A 19,623-nucleotide genomic window follows, 5' to 3' on the forward strand; every position below is an offset into this window, starting at 1 on the left:
ATTAGTTCTCTATCTTTTAGTTAGTCCGTGGCTCTGGGCTGGGAGCTTCACATGTTTCTCAGTACCACCACCCCCAGCTTTAAAGTGGGACATGATAGCTACAGTAGGCCATAACTGAGTATTTACCCTCGTCCATAGGGAAGATTAGTGGGACTTGGGGTTCGGTATTTCCCATCCCCCATGTCAGTTAGGCCCTGATAAAAGCCCAGCAGGGTAGGCTCTGGTTAAGTAATTTCTCCTGAGGGCAGGCCTTCTTAAGTAGAATAGATTGCTGTGGCATATTTCCAAATGCTTCTCTTCCTTTCCTCCTGCTGAAAGCATGAGGGAATTTTTTTTCCCCGATATTTACGGAGAGAGCCTGGTGAAACTCCAACAGTTAAAACTCACTGCACTGCCATGTCCTCTTGGAGTTTTTCCCTCAGACCTGTTCACATGGACCCTCCACCAACTCATCAATTATAATTCAGGGTGTCCTATCCTGGCAATTGCTCCTTCTGAAGCTTCTGCTATAGTAAGTTGTGACTCTGTATTTACTTGTTGGTCTTTCCAGTTTGGAGGTTAGATATCTGTTTTGTGAATTAATTATCTTACAGATTTAAAAATTATCTTACAGATTTAAAAAAAGAATTATGAATGTTTCAGTTTATTCAATAGCTTTTTACTTGTCATTAGGATAGAATGGTGACTTTTCAGCTTCTTACAGGACAGACAGGAAACCAGAAGTCACAAAAGGACGTTTACTAAAAAGAAGCCTCGTATCTCTGGCTCCTTCAAAGCCCAAGAGAAGAGGCTGAGAGCTCTGGGTGAGGGATTGTCAGGAGTCAGGGCGGCCTGACTGAGTGTGAGAGTCTAAATGGTAGGCCCCTTTATGTCTATGGTAAAACCTGCGTGTAAATCTGGTCTTCTAGGGGAAGGCTCTTCATTAGGCAAGCAGTCATTTAATTTCTTGTATGAAGGCATAGTCTTACTTATACAATCAGCTGTGTTTTCCGTCACTTGGACAGGCAGCGATGAAATAGTGCTCAGAAAAATTACATTCCCAGCAATTTCAGAGCATGCCGTGAAGGATGCACATAATTGCTACTTCATACAAGTTTGATAAATGAGATGCAAAATATACTGCTACTTCCTCTGAACAATGTAAGGGGACCTTATCTTAGGGGTCATTTTGTATAATGAAAAACATGACTAACGAGTTTAATTAAAGGATTCATTAACAGTAGAAAATGTTTAGAAACTAAAAACAAGCAACTTTACCTGGGAGTATCAAGCCAAGTCACCTCAGCTCAAAGCCTGAGGGGCCAAGGTTTCAGAGGAGCCAGTTTCCAGGCTGTGCTCAGCTACTTGTGACCTCCCTGGAAGACCTTGGGCACATCCCAGGCCCTCCTTCTCCATTATTTCTCCCAGCTGGGGAGTAGAGATTATACTTAACCCTTTGATTTTTATATGTTCGTTCTGGGGCCAAAGTTCACAAAAACAAGTCCCTTGCATTTAAACCATGGAGAGCCTGCTGCCCAGCAAGACACAAAAATGAATGGCCACATCCAGATCCAGATCCAGACAGCCACCCAGATGTCTGGTTTCTGAACACAGTGAAGAGAGTAGCATTGAGTGAATAGAACAGCTTTCATCTTAAATGACTATTTCGAACCTCCATGAAAAAGGAAGGCATAAGTGTATGTGTTTACTGGAAACTGAGTGCAAGTGTGTGCATGTGTTTATGAGTGTGTGTTTAGGAGTGTTTAGGCATAAGTGTGCATGAGTGTGTGAGAGTATAGATGTGAGTGGGTGGCTCTGTGAGAGTGTATGTCTGTATACATACCTACATGTATCAATAGGTTTATGAATGTGTATATGAACATACAGGTGTGTGTATGTACAAGTTTGTGTGAATTTGTGTGCGTGTGTTTGTACAAGTATGTGTATGTGCTTGTTAAGTGCATATGTATGTGTACATATGTGAGGATATGTGCATGTGTATATGTGTATGCATCAGTGAATGTGTATACAGGTGCATGCATATGTGTATCACTTTTTAGGTGTCCTGCCTTTCACCCCCTCATATGTGTTCTTTGCCCCCTTTTGGTCCACTCCTTCAGAAGTTCTGTCTTCATACTATCTCCTTTGTGCAAAGCAAACCCAAGCTGTAGTTTAATAATGCAGCCTGAAGGTATATGTAGATCAATTTGTAACAGCCTTTAAAAGCAAATTGTTTTAAGCAGAAGAGTACAGCATTGCACCGCAGTACTAATCCATTCATATTATCTTGAAAAAAAGAACAGACTCTGCAGAGGAGAAGGCAAACTGTGCCCCAGAACTGAAGAGCCTGTCAGCTGTGACAAAACAGAGAAGAGTTTATATTTAGAAAAGGGGCCAATTATTTCCATGCCACAAACGACAATATTATTCATGCTCAGCCAATAAAAGCCTTTGTCTTAAGAAATGTGTAAGTACTTTATAAAGACCTAAATATAGTTGACCTGAGTCTATTCCAGATTTAACTATCAAAAATAAAGACACACTTTCAGCAGAATGAACTGAGGACATACAACTGAAAGCATCCACTGTTCTCCTTCTATTCAAACAAGTGTTTACAAACACTGGTCCAATTCTTAACGCCTGCCTAGGTTTAAACATGACTTTCTGGAAGGAGAATTTGGCATTTTGGAGCTGAGAATGCAGAGGTCACACAGGAATGCTCCTGGAGGATAAGAAAAGATGCCAATGGACTCAAAGGGAAAAAAAACCCTCAGTTTCTATTCCAGTATGGTGTCTAGATGTGGTCAAAGCTCAAAAAGCTGCTGTTTTATAAATTAAATGAACACATGAATCAATCAATCAATCAATCAATAAAATAATACTATGGAAGAGAAATGATAAGCCCCTTCCTGGCTTACAAAACAACCTTCCATTAAGATGAATCCTGCCAGAACGCAGGCATAGGCAAGGACCTCATGACTAAAACACCAAAAGCAATGGCAACTAAAGCCAAAATGGACAAATGGGATCTAATTAAACTAAAGAGCTTCTGCACAACAAAAGAAAATATTAATAGCGTGAACCAGCAACCAACAGAGTGGGAAAAAATTTTTGCAAGCTACCCATCTGACAAAGGGCTAATATCCAGACTATACAAAGAACTAAAACAGGTTTACAAGAAAAAAAAAAACAGCCCCATCAAAAAGTGGGCAAAGGATATGAACAGACACTTTTCAAAAGAAGGCATTTATGTAGCCAACAAACATGAAAAAAATGCTCATCATCACTGGTCATTAGAGAAATACAAATCAAAACTACATTGAGATACCATCTCATGCCAGTTAGAATGACGATCATTAAAAAATCTGGAGACAACAAATGCTGGAGAGGATGTGGAGAAATAGAAACACTTTTACACTGTTGGTGGGAGTGTAAATTAGTTCAACCATTGTGGAAGACAGTGTGGTAATTCCTCAAGGATCTAGAAATAGAAATTCTATTTGACCCAGCAATCCCATTCCTGGGTATATACCCAAAGGATTATAAATCATTCTATTATAAGGACACATGCACATGTATATTCATTGTGGCACTGTTTACAATAGCAAAGACTTGGAACCAATCCAAATGCCCATCAATGATGGACTGCATAAAGAAAATGTGGCACATACACACCATGGAATACTATGCAGACATAAAAAAGGATGAGTTCATGTCCTTTTCAGGGACATGGATGCATCTGGAAACCATCATTCTCAGCAAACTGACACAAGAACAGAAAATCAAACACTGCATGTTCTCACTCATAAGTGGATGTTGAACAATGAGAACACATGGACACAGGGACACAACATCACACACTGGGGCCTGTTGGGGGCTGGGGCATCTGGGGGAGGGATAGCAGGGGTGGGGGGATTGGGGAGGGATAACATTAGGAGAAATACCTCATGTAGGTGATGGGTGGATGGATGCAGCAAAACACCATGCATATGTATACCTACGTAACAATCCTGCGTGATCTGCACATGTACCCCAGAACTTAAAGTATAATAAAAAAAAGAAAAAAGTACATACTTTGCTACTAATTATCTACCAAAAAGGATTATAAATATGGAAAATCTATTTGCTTTTATTAAAAGTACTGTAGATCAGAGCTAGACTTCTTTAACTATACCTTGCTTTATAAAGTTAATTTTGGAACCCCACAAATGTTCTGCATAAGCAAAAAACAAACTAAATTTTAGAAAAGTAATTCCTTAAAATCAGAAGCAAAATGAAATAAGTGAACCTAACTCTGTGTTTAATGAGCAGGATAACCACACATTATTTCAGAATTATTCCAAACAATTTAAAAACACAAATGTCTACTGAAGTATTAACTCACATGTTCACAAGATCCCACAATAGGCTGTCTGCAAGCTTGAGGAGCAAAGAGAGCCAGTCTCAAACTCTATTTTTATCTTTAGGATATATTGCACTAGGGATGGTAATATATCACCATCCCTAGTGCAATATATCCTAAGGATAAAAATAACGACAAAAAAATGTAAACTGATGTGTACTGTTTAAATCATAATGTCCATGGTGGTGTTTGTATTGTTATTCTTAGACTGTTGTATGTGTGTTGTCAGTGAAGCACATGAGTAATTATCTGGTGACACTGAGAAATGATATTTTCAGTAAGGGAAAAAAGGCATGTAGACAGAAGATCAATACAGTTAAGTAAAATTCCATAATCCTAACCTAAATTGTAGCAGCAGTATTAACTCAGAATATGTTTCATCTTAAATATATATCCATATTTTTCTATCTATGCTCATTTAAAAAGCCTGGAAACAAAGGCTAAACCAGTGACAATGAGCACCCCTCACGTCCACTTTTCCTAAAAGAAAGCAAAAATCCTTGGAGAAATGTTTAATGACTTGTCTGTGGCAGGAATTCCACAAGATGAGCATGGGACAGTAAAAAGCAAGGGAACTACGAAAGACTTTCAGGATCATGTCAAAGGACTCAGGAGAAAACTCAAGGATGCTCCCACTGGCCAAAGAGAAGCCAGTTGAGTTTCAGTAATGATAACTATAATAGATTAAAAGACATCAAATATGTCTAAATTCGTGAGTGTAGAAAAATCAAAAATATTTAGTCATCATTGAAAGATGCAAATGGACCAACTAATTATCTTTAAAACTGGTCAAGAGAGGGGGCATAATCAAGCATTTATCTTGCTTTTCCTTAATGAACTCTCCCTCAGGGTAACTGCAGAGTTGATGAAAAGAAGTATCTATTTATAGATATATTCTAGCTAATAAACAAGGGTGGCAGGAGAGAATTAGCTTATCAACATTTTGCCAACCCTAGTGAATTAATGGATCCAGGCAATGAGCAGCAGTGTGTTCAAACGTGACAAAGGGACAACCAGACACCGCATGCCTCCCAATGCTAGTGCACAGCAACGCCTATGAAGTCATCTTGCCAAAAAAAAAAAGAAAAAGTGAACCTGAATACAGTCAAGCCTCTAAATATGACTAAAAATACAGGCAACAGAGGAACTTGTTAAACTATTACCACATAAATACAATCAGCAAAATTCAAAGTGTGATATACTTTCCAGGACAAATGACCCAGACCAGGCTTTCCAACAAACAAATTTCAAAGGAAGTGCATAAAAGGCAAACCTATAGATTAAAACAGATTTAAGAATGATATCAATCTATCACAATTTTGGAATGTTCTTTATATTTTTATTCAAACAAACTCTAAAAAATGAATAAAGCATTCAGGAAAATTTAAGCACATATTTGTTGCTTGAAATTAAGGAAGTACTGCTAATTTTCTCTATATAATGGTATTGTGGCTATGATTTTTGAAGAGTTCGTCTCTTATAGAGGCATAACCTAAAATATTTAGAAGTGAAGTGATAGAATAACCGAAATTATTCCTGAAATAATCGGGAATGCAGTGGGAAGGAAGGAAGAAGAGAGTACAGAGGAAAAAAGACTAGCTATGGCTTAATTATTGAAGCTGAAGGATGAATAAATGGGGGTTCATTATAGGATGCACGCTACTTTTGTATATTTTGTTCGCAATTTTTCATGATAAAAAAGAAAAGAAAAAAATTGCAGCTGACAGCCTTACAAAGGCTAAAGAAGCAAACAAACAAACAAAAAAAGCAGCCAGGTGAGGTGGCTCACGTCTGCAATGCCAGCACTTTGGGAGGCAGAGGCAGGCAGACCACAAGGGCAAGAGGTTGAGACCATTCTGGCCAACATGGTGAAACTCTGCTCTACTAAAAATACAAAAATTAGCCTGGTGTGGTGATATGTGCCTGTAGTCCCAGCTACTCAGGAGGCTAAGGCAGGAGAATCGCTTGAACCCAGAAGCGGGAGGTTGCAATGAGCCGAGATTGTGCCACTGCACTCCAACCTGGGAGACAGAGGGAGACTGGATCCCTGCCTTGGCCTTTACTTCTTAGAAAATAACATCTCCCTAACTTCAGTAGACATTGGAGCTGGATAATTGGCACCAAAGGCAACAAAATTGGCCTCAGCTTCTTGGTGCAAAGCAGGAAGCAAAGCATAAGCTAAGAAGGTTGGCCACACTCTGTCACCCTATATGCCCAGTAATGTGATACAGAGGTCCCATCGGGGCAGAAGCTTGGACACTTATGTGGTTCTCTGAGTCAGTCCTTTAGTCCTCAAAACTTCACAGTCCACATCTCACAAATGAGGATGATAATTCCCATCAAAGCTACGGTGGTGTCCGCTGAGAACGCCATCCCTGTGGGAGTCCAGGAATCACTGATGTTATTAAGACACTGTGATAAAAACCAGCTCTCAGAACAACCTCACTCATAACAGCCTGCATTCAGCAAGTGCTGGGCAATGCGCTGGGCATTTCATCCCCACAGAAACCATGTAACAAAGGTAACATTATGATTTCCATTTACAGATGAGGACCCTGATACACACAGGGGGAGAGTAAATTGTTCAATCACCCAGCCTGCAGATAGCAAGGTAGTTAGACTCCTGGTCTTGCTGATGCCAAAACCATGTGCTTAACTGCTTGCTACAGTGCCTTTGTATCACTAAATCCTAGCACAGAGGTAACACATGCTAAATACCCAATCAACATTTTAAGCAAAGAAACAAATGAATAAATAGAAGAAAGAATGAATGATTACTATCTCCTGGTGGTAAAGTGATTGTTCAGTGCACCGAATTTATGCCTCGTGTACTATTGTGCTGGAGGGGCCCAGGGCTTTGTCAAAAACATTTTTCTCCTTATGATGGTAATAATGCATGTTTGTAGTAGAAAATGAGGAAAGTGCAGAGAAGTATAAAAAAGAAAAAAAAACTCATCCATAATCTACCCTTCAAAAGTTAGGTGCTGCTGACATTTGGGTACATTTAACCTCAGAAAATAGAAAATATTTGATAGTCCAAGACCCAAAGTGGTCCTTTCTATCTCTTCACAAGTCTTGGTACAGAGATTTTGCATGTCAAGGAATTCAGCAGAATTCTAGTACCCTCTAAGAATTATCATCGTCATCACTTATACAGCATTTAACATGTTACAGACATCATTCTAAATGTTTTGCATATGAACTCATTTACCAGCTGGAGAAAGAGCCATTTTATTGGTAAATGCCAAAGTTTTATAGTATCATAAAATTTTGCCCAGTAACCTTAAATGCTTCTCTCTTTCCTTCCCTTTCTCTACACTCACAAGAAAAAAAATCTTTTTTAGTTAATATATGAGCAATGACTTATTAAGCAACAGCTTTTTACCAAAACATTAGGTAAGGCTCTTGATAAATAGTGTACCTTCCCCCTGACCCAAAAGATCTTGTTGGGTCATTAAGAAAACAGGACATAGGCCCACTGAGTAATAATCACTTTAGACCAGCAGCATCAGCCACATCTGGGAGCTTGTTAGAAATGCAAATTTTCCAGCCCCATCCCAGACCTACTGAATTAGAAATACTGGGGTGGGAGCCAGTGATGTGTGATTCAAGAAGCCCTCCAGGTGATACTGATGCACACTCAAGTTTGGGAATCTCTGTTTTAAGATATGTTAGTCTGGCATGAAAGGCTTTGATACCCATTATACCTGCTGTCAGATTGTGCGCTGGAGCAATCAAGGAAGACTTTCTGGAGGAGATGATTCTTACCTAGAGCCCAAAGAGGTCCTCTTTAGAAGGAGGAGAAATGAGGAGTAAGGGAGTGCTAGGCTTAAGAATTTGAACAAAAGTTGAGCAGCTCTGTGCAAGTCAGGGTTTCCTAGAGGGACAGAACTGATAGGATATATATAAAGGGGAGTTTATTAAGTATTAACTCACATGATCACAAGGTCCCACAATAGGCTGTCTCCAAGGAGGAGGAAGAAGAGACAGTCTCAAAACTGAAGAACTTAGAGTTCGATGTTTGAGGGCAGGAAGCACTCAGCACGGGAGAAAGATGTAGACTGGGGGGCTAGGCCAGTCTCGCCTTTTCACGTTTTTCTGCCTCCTTTATATTCACTGGCAGCTGATTAGATGGTGCCCATCAGAGTCAGGGTGGGTCTGCCTTCCCCAGCCCACTGACTCAAATGCTAATCTCCTTTGGCAACACCCTTACAGACACACTCAGGAGCAATACTTTGCATCCTTCCATCCAATCAAGTTGACACTCAGTATTAACTATCACAAGCTCCTATTGCTGCATTTGGGCAGCACAGCCAGAACTTGCAGAAATCCTTCACTCCCTCACTTTTAGCTCTCAGCCCTGTCACCATCAGTCAATAGCCGTCAATGATAATTACTGTGAAGAGGCAGGGAAATGCCGACTGGGCAAAAAGGCAGTGAGAGGGATGGGTAGCAGAGAGCCAGAGGTGGTGGAAAGGTGAGGCTTGGAGCCCACAGGCAGGCCTTCATTGACAGTCCTGTCCCCAGGACACCATGGTCTCAATGGAGTCATGCCCTGTGTCCTCTGATACTACAGGCTGCTGAGCCTGCACCCCAGGACTCCATGGTCTCCAAAGAGGGCACAGGAAGACCAGAGCATGAGAGTCAGACCATCCGTCAATCAACAAGCACATTTCCATAAACATCTGTCCTATCATATGAACAGTCATAGGTTGGGCAGGAGAGGGGGATGAATGGCCAGGTCCTGCTGGCCCTGGGACTGCTTTCCCTTGTGTTCATTACTTGCTTTTCCCCTACTCTGCCCTGCAGGGCAGAGGGGCTGACCTTCTTAAGTCTATATTTGCCAAGCTCCTAGGTCAGTAGGCACCTGGCTGGCTCAGCCAATAAGGATGGCAGGAGAAAGTGAGAAGCCAGGGTATTCATCCCCTGCTCTCTCTGCTTCAGAGGGCATCTCCAGCCACAGCTGATCATCTTTATGGCTGTGGCCCCCATCATCGGCTCTGGCAAACTTTTTCCCTTTGTCTCCCCAGCCCCCATTTCACCAGCGCTTAGGGATGCCTGAGGCTGCTAATTCTAGATTAAATTTGCTCCACTGACCTAGGTGGTCTGAGCTTTCTTTTCTCTGCTGGGCCTTGTCTGAACTCATGTCCTGCCCTCCTCTGCCAGTCCATTCCCCGCCAACATCTTCCTGAGCTGAGAGCCTTTCTGAGGTTCTCAGTTGTCACGCAATGCCCAGACTCCTTGGCAGACCCCACCTCCTCTCCAACTTGATTTCTACCTGCTCTCCTATGGTTGAAGAGGAAGCCTCACCAATCTTAGCCATGTCTGATGTCCTAGGCCTTGCACGTCCATGTATCCTTTTCCTGGCCTCCTTCACCTTACCTGTATTGACCTATTAAAGCCCTCTCCCTCCTTCATCACTCAGTGTGAACACCCACTGTTTTCAGGAAACCTCCCTGCTCATGTACCCTTTCTCCTCTGATCCTCCAGGTCTCTTCTGACCCCTGGCCTATCTCACATACCACATGAGAATATCTGCTAAGGATTTGCACAGATTTGGTCCCCAGCTCTGTAAAGGCAGGTCCAAGACATCCCAAATCTCTGTTTACCCACTATACCAGGCACAGAACTTTCCATAGAATAGAGTCTGCTGATACTTCCTCACTGATCTCATGGCTTCCAATTTTGCTGCCTCTCTCATCCATTCTCTACACTGTCGAAATTGTTATGTTAGCTTCCTGCCCCTTCTGCAAACCCTTCAACAGGCTTACTGCCTTCAGTATAGGGTCCATACTTCTCAGCATGGCCTACAGGCCTCCCTTGATATGGCTGGGTTTGCAGTGGTGCTCCGGATGGGTTATTGACTTGAATAGAGGGTAGAGACTGTGTCTTTGTCTCCTTCTGGCCTGTTCCCCACCCCACCTGTCCCCACCTATGCCCAGGTCTGGACACATAGGTAGCACATATATAACAATCAGGATTTGGTTACTTGATGGATTAATTTTTAAGAACATGGGAGAGAAACTGAAGCGGACACAGACTTAAACCTTAGCTCCATCACTCCCTAATCCTCTCACTTCTCCAAGCTTTACCTTCTTTCCTGCAATATGGGTACCTCCCTCAAAGAACAGCAAATAATCAATAAAGGCACTTCTGGTCTACTGCCCATGCCTCCTAAGCACGGGCTATTGCATCATTATTGGCCAAGATACCCCTCCCACCCAAGTCCCCTTGCCTTTGAGGGAGTTTTCGTCTATGCTTCTTGTAGAAAGACAGGTCCTTATTCATGCACACTGCTGTAGAGGGGCTGGGGTCTCTGCTACTCTCTGTCACTCACCTTGGCTCTAAACCTTCTCCCTTCTGTCTCTCTGAAAGGCATGAAGACATTCAGCTCCCCACATGGTCCTCCAGCTCACCAGTAGTCTTAGAGCCTGTACATTAGAGCAAGCTAATGGCCTCCTTCGATGAGGAGTGAAAAAGGTTGTCCTAGTGGAGGCTACTCCGACATTCTAGAAGCACCTGTGTTTTGGGGAGACTTCACATAGCTTGGCATTCTGAGGTTCTGAGGTCCTGGCCCTGTCCCCCGACAGGTCACTCAGTCCTGAGGGGAGGAGATGCCAAGGGCAGGTAGAGCTCAATCGTTCCTGTGAAATGAGAGCTGGTTGAAATGAAGATGGATGAGAAAGTCACCCTCAGAGGGCCAGAAGTTTCCCTTCAGTAGAAACCTCAGTTCAGATTAACAAATATGTGGGGAATAGCTAAGAAAGGCCAAGAACTGAGAGAGCTAAGGCTGGGTGTTTTGAGAATCCTGTTTTTTTGGCTCTATCTCCTCTGGTCTTTGCATAGTGTTTGTGTCAGCAAAGGCTTAGGAAAACAAAAGGAACAGATAAGGAAGGAGGAAAAGAGGGAATAGAGTTCCTACTGTGTGCCAGGACCTGGGATCTAGAGATGGACAAGAGGCACTCCCTGCCCCAGTGGATCCCACGTGGAGCATCCTCACTGCTCAGACATGACCGCCGTTGAGACGGTCTGTCCCCTACCCCAGCGCTTGGCTTTCTGAGAGCAGGCCATCGCATCGGTCCTCCTCAAGTGGGGGCTGTGAGCACATCTATGGAGACAGAAGGTGGGAGTCTGGTGGGAGACCAAGTGCACACCAGAGAAAGAACCAAGGGACTATGGACTCAGCCAAGTGAGAGGGCCCGATAGCAAGGGTACCAAATCCTAGATGAAAGGGAAAGCACTCACACGGCAGATACAGTGACTGTAGCATTCTGAGAGCTTCCTGAGCAAGTAAGCCTGGAGCAGGGCCGTGGAGAAAAAGGTGGGTTTATTTGAATGGGAAGGAGCAGGGGCATGTGAGCAGTGGACAGGGCAGGAATATACATGGATAAGCCAGGAAACCCAGTAGAGAGGCTACATTAGCCAACAAGTGTGCCAGGTATTGGTTTCATCCAGGGAAGATCAGTAAGTACCAATACAGCTGTTAGCAAAACCTGACAACACTACTGCCCTGAGCAATTTATCACTTGCTTTTGAACACACAGCTTCCTTCAGTTGTCACAAGGAGCCTCTTGGCCACTATTTGGCAAGCCCTGTTCAATTGCTTCTCATATTCCCTTCGTCAACCATTTCACACCCTTACCATGTTCTTGACGTTTCTAGCACCTCCTCATGCCTCTTGCTCTCAGTGCATGACCTTGTCTCCTGCTTCACATAGAAATGGAGACCCTCCAATAAGCTTTCTTCTCAATTAGACATCCCTGCTGGCTGCCATGTGCCCTACGTCTGAACACCTCTTTATGGATATGACTTTCCAGCCAGACTGGGAGTTCCTTGAGGGCCCATGTTATGTAACTCCCTGTCTCCTGGGCCCAGCACATGGTCAGGACCAGAGTGAGGACTTAGGAGATTTTTGCTGAAGGAATGAATGATTCCTACTTCTTGCTTGTGGTGTAGTGATTATCATCTCCACTTTACAGTCAAAGGAATTAACTGCCAAGGTTAACCTGCAAGCAAGGGCAGAACTCACTCTTAAATCCAAAACTTCTGGTCTCTGGGTCAGTACTCTCAAGGCACTAAGATTCTCAAGAGAGAAGCCCACAGATGCCCATAAGAGTCAGTAGGATGCCATGTGCACCATCACCCAAGACAGTGGAGATGAAGGCGCTCGGATGGCTGTCACCGTGCAGTTGACGCGTCTGCTCATGTCTAATCTGTACATTCACTTATCTGCCAGTCATCCTCAGACAGCACAGGATGAAGGGACGTGTGTGGAGAAGCTGTGTGGGTAGAGTGCAGCCAACATATGGCTCCTATGCCTTCCTGTTTAAGCATGTTGATATTTCCCCATGCCATTTGCTGGGCCCATATCCTCTATTTGTTTTGAAGTTAGTATAATTAGTGAACTGGGCCTGACTTGTCTCTCAGTGCCAGCTCTTGACACACTTCTAACTAAATGGTTTCACTAAAAGGTTTCCTTGGCATATACATAAATGCTGTGGTGCCATTTGCCCTTCTAGGGATGTGCCGATTGACTGCCATGTGCCTCCCAGAGGATGGGATATGAAAAGTCAACAGCAGAGAGGAAAAGTTTCAATGCTTCCCTTTGCTGAAGTGCAGTGACGCAATTCATGCTGAAGTGCAGTGAGGCGATCTTGGCTAACGGCAACCTTCACCTCCTGGGTTCAAGTGATTCTCTTGCTTCGGCCTCCCAAGTAACTGGGATTACCAGTGCCCACCACCACACTCAGCTAATTTTTTGTATTTTTAGCAGAGACGGGGTTTCACCATGTTGGCCAGGCTGATCTCAAGCTCCTGACCTCATGATTTGCCTGCCTCGGCCTCCCAAAGTGCTGGGATTACGGGTATGAGCCGCGCACTCGGCCAGACTCTCTACAACTCCGGTTGTCAGGAGATGGGGTTGCAAAAGGGGTGTCATTTTAGGGGCTTTTCAGCACATACAGGTGGCACTGCTTCATGTGGTCCTGCTACTCCTTTGCTTGAAACCTTTTAGAGACCAGTTGTCCTGCAGGGTCTGTGAAGAACATCCTCCCTCCAGCTTCACTGCCTTCTACCGCTGCCCTCATCCTGTCTCTGCACCCAGCTCTCCATCCAGTTTACCATGCCCCAGCCATTTCACCCCCGCTCACCTGTCCTCTTGCCACTCCCTACACCTGGAATGCCTGTCCTGCTCTGCCCCACATGAAGAATTATCACATTAGATACCACATTATTATATTCCTGCAAAGACTGCTTTGTTATATCCATTCTACAGATGAAGAAACTGCAGTTTAGAAAAGTTGAGTAACTTGTCCGTGGTCACAGTTAGTCAGTGGCTAGCTGAAATTTTGACCTGAGATCTCTTTCATGATAAACTCAATGCTCTTAAACACTTGATGCTTCTATGCTGTGCTTTCATTTCTCAGGATTCAGTTCATACTTCCCCTCTTCTCCAAGGTCTCTCCTGATGCCTCCACACCCTGCCAAAAGCCTCCCTCTCTGTCTCTCCCCACACCTCCTCCAGCCAGACTTCTGGCAGACCACCTGAAATGGCACCCTTACTGTTCTAGCACTTACTCTCTATCTGCCCACTGGATCGGGCATGCCCCAAGTCAGGGGAAGGCTCATTCATGGCACTTATAGGAAACTCTGGCAAACCTGCAGGCACCCAGTACAATGTTTTCAAATGAGCTAATTAATGAGCGATAAAGATGGCCTAAGTCTTAGTAAATGCAAAGGGTGACAGGAGCTAAAACTCACTCTCCCGGAGTGACACATCCTTCTCTCACCACCACAATGCCTAGAATGCATTTTGAGTTTCCAGGATTTACACCGAAGAGGCTACCAATTTTCTTTTGGACAGTTTTCCTGCACAACATGTGTGCTAACCTCATACGACATATGATACCTGCAGCAGAGTCTGGCCGATGATTGCTTCTGGGCACACAGATGGACCATGTATCCTGCCCTCTTTTGCAGTGAGGGGTAGCCATGTGACTGAGTTTCATGTGGCCCGTGATGTCCACCTCTCCAAATGGAGCACACTTTACTATAACAAAACATATTTAAATACTGACTCATATGAGGTGACTTTTATGAAAGAATCCAGGGTGGAGTTCCCTGACTTTCTCAAAAATATCTACCTGAATGAGGCTTTACCTTCTCATGAAGAGGAGATCTGTAACCCTTCTCTCTGCCTCCTTTACCTGGAAACAAAACACCCTGCACTGTCTTCTACTGGTGTCATCATCTTTAATTCAAGAGAAAGGACACACTTGTTACTCTCCTTAACATACAGGAAAACAAGTTTCTAATGATGTTCCTTCTTGTCCTGTATCTATCATGGGAAAATGAGAAACTATGGAATAACTCAGGAGCAGGACGAGACCACTGAGGCTATGAAAAGCCTGGTGACTGAGGGTGCCTGGTCCAGGGAAGCACTTTCTCATTTTCTCTTAAGATAATCTGTACACAGGGACTGCCCTGGTAAGATGTGTCATTTTTACAGAGAGACGAACAGAAGGATGGCAGACATGTGGCTAAATGGGTCACGCTGCCTCCCTTCTCTCCTCTTCCTTATTAGAGCAGATAACAGTACTGTGCTCTAGCTGTCTCTGTGTTCTCATCTCCCTCCCCATTGGTGTTTTTGGTTTTGTTTTTGTTTATTTGAGATGGAGTCTCACCCTTGCCATCAAGGCTAGAGTGCAATGGTGTGATCTTGGCTCACTGCAGCCTCAGCCTCGCAGGTTCCAGTGATTTTCCTGCCTCAGCCTCCTGAGTAGCTGGGATTATAGGCACCCACCACCACACCCAGCTAACTTTTGTATTTTTAGTAGAGATAGGGTTTCACCATGTTGGCCAGGCTACTCTCAAACTCCTGACCTCAAGGGAACCACCTGTCTCATCCTCCTAAAGCGCTGAGATTGCAGGCCCCCTCTTCATTGTTGTATGAACTTTTGGAAGGCGGGATTTTGCCCTATTGTCGCCATATGTGCTGTTCCTAAACCTCATCACCCTTTAGTAAGTGTGCTAAATAAATGAATGTATGAATAAGGACATGGGCCAAAGTGAGGATCCCTCACTGAATTCTGTCCCAGGTGGTCTATAGTCGGGAATTTCACTGTGACTTATTTATGTTCTTATTTCTATACTGTAAATAAAAAGCAGGTAACAGGAGAAACAATCATAGAGTCCAGATGAGTCATCTCCCATCTTCCCGACTACACCTCAAGTATCTCAAATTAAATGGGTCAAACTCCAAGCACCAACAGACAGAGCACCTACTGTGTGCCAGCTCACTACCGGAGATGTGGTTAGAGGCAGCCAGGTGCCTGAGTGTCATATGGCCATGATGTGCACCTTTTCAAGCTGAGCACACTTTACTATAACACACACCATATTTAAATATTAACTCCTATGGAGTGACCTTTATGAAAGAGTCCAGAACTGGACGATGCCACACTCATTTCTGAACACTGCACAAGTACAGGGCCCATGATCACAGCGCAGGACAGCCCAGCTAAGGGCTGGATTGCAGCAGCTACATAGTTTGCAGGGTCCAGAACAAAATGAAAATATGAGGCCCCAGCCACCTCTTCCCACAGACCTGCTGCCTCAACACACAGTAGTCAGGCCAGCTCCAAGCTGCTGCACCTCCCCACCAGGAGTGAAGGTGAATGAGAGGCCTTGGCCAGTCTCCACTGAGTGTGACGTGGCACTGCTGTCCAGAGTGAGAGCAGCTTCCACCTTGTCCCACCCTGAGATGCCATGGGGCACCCACTTGATCCTGACCCTCCCTGTACCGGCACCCAGGCACAGCTGGGGGGAAGAGGGTGACAGAAGACCATGGGCTTCCTCCAAGCAATGCAACCTGGTCACCACCCTTAGCCGCATAGGGCAGAGAGGGGAAGGGGAAGGCCAGGCAAGGCCCAGTATGCTTGGGAGTGGGAGCAGGCAGCTGAGAACCAATCCTGGCGAAAGCTGGAGCTAGCAGGAGGTGGGACCACGTGTGAGGCAACATCAGCCTTGGGGGCGTGCTCCATTGTCCTACCAGGCTTCACTTGGAAAACACAAATTCAGAGATAAAGTATCACAAATTTTAAGACTGAATCCAAGAGCATTAAATCACCCCTCACAACACAGGGCCTGTGTACCTGGTTCTGTGCCCATAAAGCTGGCCCTGAGCTAAATAGAGTCTCACTGACTATCTTGATCTGTTTTGTGTTGTTATAGCAGAATACTTGGAATGGGTAATTTATTTTAAAAAGAAGTTTATTTGGCTCACAATTCTGGAGGCCTAAAAGTCCAAGCAGCATGGTCCCGGCATCTAGTGAGCATCTGGTGAGAACCTTGTGCTGTATCACAACATGATGGACAAGGGAAAGGGCAGGAGAGTGCACGGGAGAGAGACCAAACTCAAGAGGCAAGCTCACTCATAACAACCCACTCCCACGAGTACCAATCCATTCTCATGGGAACTATCGCAGTGTCTGAGAAAGAGATCAATCCATTTTGATGATCGAATTACCTCTTCAAGCCACCGCCTCCTAATACCATTACATTGACAATTAAATCTCTCATGAATTTTGGTGGGGCCAAACCACAGCACTGACTATAGAATCAAGAAAAAAATGGGAAACAGAAGTTATCAGACCAACACCAAGGAGGAAGTGGGATCCAACTTCAGTATGAATCCTGGGAAGGCATGAGTGGGCAGAGAGCTGAGAGAGACTGGTCCAGCCCATCCTGACTGGATGTAGGAGAGGGCAAGCCTGGCCTGTCCTCTGTACCTGTAGCTCTCCAAGTGTGGTCCCAGATGAGCAGCACCAGCAGCACAGGGAAACTTGTTAGAAATTCACATTCTCCCCTCACCCTAGACCCACCGAATCAGAACCTCTAAGACAGGACCCAGCAATCTAAGCCACAACAACCCTCCAGATGATACCAATGCATACTCCTTTGTAAGAACCCCTGGTCTAGACCTGGCAGTGTTGGTAGACCATCAGTACTCACAGTGATCCCACAGGGAGGAAACCTAACAGAGGCAATGTGCAGAATAACAGTTCAGAGCAGAGGTTGTGGAGCCAGACTGCCTGGGGTCGAGCCCCAGCTGTGCCACTGCCTCGCTGTGTGACCTTGGATGACTAAGTTAACCTCTCTGTACATCCACTTCCCATCTGTAAGATGATAAAGATCCCAACTATTAGGGCTTCTCTGATAATCAAATGAGTTAAGACTGGTCAAGTGGTTGGAAGAGAGTCTAGCATACAGTAAGTACTCTATAAGTGCTAAAAAAAAAATAAAAAAGACAATGAAGAAAGCACATAAATATTCGACGAACACTGGCATTTAGATGCCCTACAATTGAAGGACCTATTTAAAATTAAGCATGCCGAATAAAAGGCCTTTATGAGGTGTTCTAAACCGCTATAAAATACCACTGCCGACACCTCAGTAGGCGGGTTATTTGCAGCTTCATAAACAGAGCTACGTGGTGGGTGTCTCAGCCACACTTGTCTCTACCTTTGTCCCCTCTCATAAATGTGGATTGGACCCTTGGAATACAGTTATGTGAGCCTAGCACAAGGCACAAAGCCCAGCCTTGGACTGGGGATTCGTTGAAGAATTATGTCCTGGAGCATGAGTAATCTCCAAGTAAGAAGAAAAGCAAACAGAGTCAGGGTTTGGGAAACCAGCACATAAATCTGAAGGTCCAAAATGCCCTTCTTCCTCTACACTCGCACTTCTGCTTGCCTGGTGGTGGAGAGCCTGGACAATCTGCAGGCTCCCTCACACATCTCTGCCGGGGCTTCTTGTGGCTGTGAGGGGCTGAGGTACCCACACTCCAGTGGATCTCAGGTCAATGCCCCTCCAGAGGTGTGGGGGGACTTTGAACTGTCTTCATTGAAGCCCTTTTCCCTGCTTTCCCACATGAATGCAAAATGAAAACTTAAAGGGGAAACTACATACATACATTGTTCTAATGTCAACTTCATATGACAAAAGTGAGTTTTCTTGGAGGGCTTACAAAGTGAGGGCTGGACTGCTTGATAGTGGACATATCTGGCCACATGGGATCTGAGTTCCTAGGGCTTTGACATGTGGGCATCACCACGCGATGGTGGGAAAGCAGTGCTTGGTGCATATAGTCCTGGAGAACGCCAGAGTCATTGCTCCTGTATGCCGGAGACTCCCTCCACCTGCAACACTTTCTCTTCAGCTCTGCCTACGGAACTCGTGCTCTTCAGAACTCAGTTCTGATGTCACTTGCTCTGGGGAATCTTTTATTTTTCAACTCCGAGTGAATTGTTCATGCCTAGGGGATCCCATAGCACTCTGTACCCTTTCTGGTTATGTCTCTTAGAAAGAGGCAGTGTAGGGTAGGGTCAAAAATCCAGACACCACAGCTATACTGTTGGGTTTGGATCCTTACTCTACCGCTCACTAGCTGTAAGACCTTGGATAAGTTACGTCATCTCCTTACTTTTTTATCATGTGGGAATGAGAATGATGGTGAGGCTGATGACAATGATAGCATCCATCACACAGAATTGTTGCAATGAACAATATATGGTGAGTGCCCTGCGATGGCCATTACAATGGTTAGCCCAGTTTGGCCACGGTAGACTGAGAGTTGTCTGTAAGTTGGTGGTAATTAAAAACATCGGGTGGGAGCTTGGCCAGGCAGTGTGTAGACTGTAAACGTATCAGATACCAAATCAGATCCTAGGGGACACCGGAGCTCACAGATGCAGAGAAAGTCTCACAGGATTCCAAGGAGGACTAACCAAGGAAGTGGGAGTGATCCTCGGAAAGAGTAGTTAAGTGATACCATGCAGAGATAGAGGTAGAAATTCAGTCAAATTTGCCCAGAATGAATAACACCAGGCCTTCAAGGTGACGATCTGATATTTCAAAAGAAATGAGCAATGGAATGTTTGTTGAGTACCAGCCCTTCCTTAAAGTTCTGCTAGGTAACCAGAGAACTATAAGATACAACTCCTGCCTTCAAAGCCCCTCAACTATCAATATAAACTGATGATTACCAAAATAAGGGTATGAACCCTGAGAGTCACAAGGAGTCAAAGCGGGGGCAGGGAATAGACAGTGCTTAGGAAAGGCTTTCTGGAGAGGTAAATTGAGAGTTGAAAAGTGGCAAAGTGCTAGGTCGTGAACTGGGCATCACAAAACAGAAATGAAGCCCAGAAGGGAAAGAAAACAGGGCCCTGTGGGATGCAACTTGG

The sequence above is a fragment of the Sapajus apella genome, unplaced genomic scaffold (genome assembly GCF_009761245.1).
Source record: "Sapajus apella isolate SASKATOON/1434 unplaced genomic scaffold, GSC_monkey_1.0 scaffold4, whole genome shotgun sequence".
Lineage (NCBI taxonomy): Eukaryota > Metazoa > Chordata > Mammalia > Primates > Cebidae > Sapajus > Sapajus apella.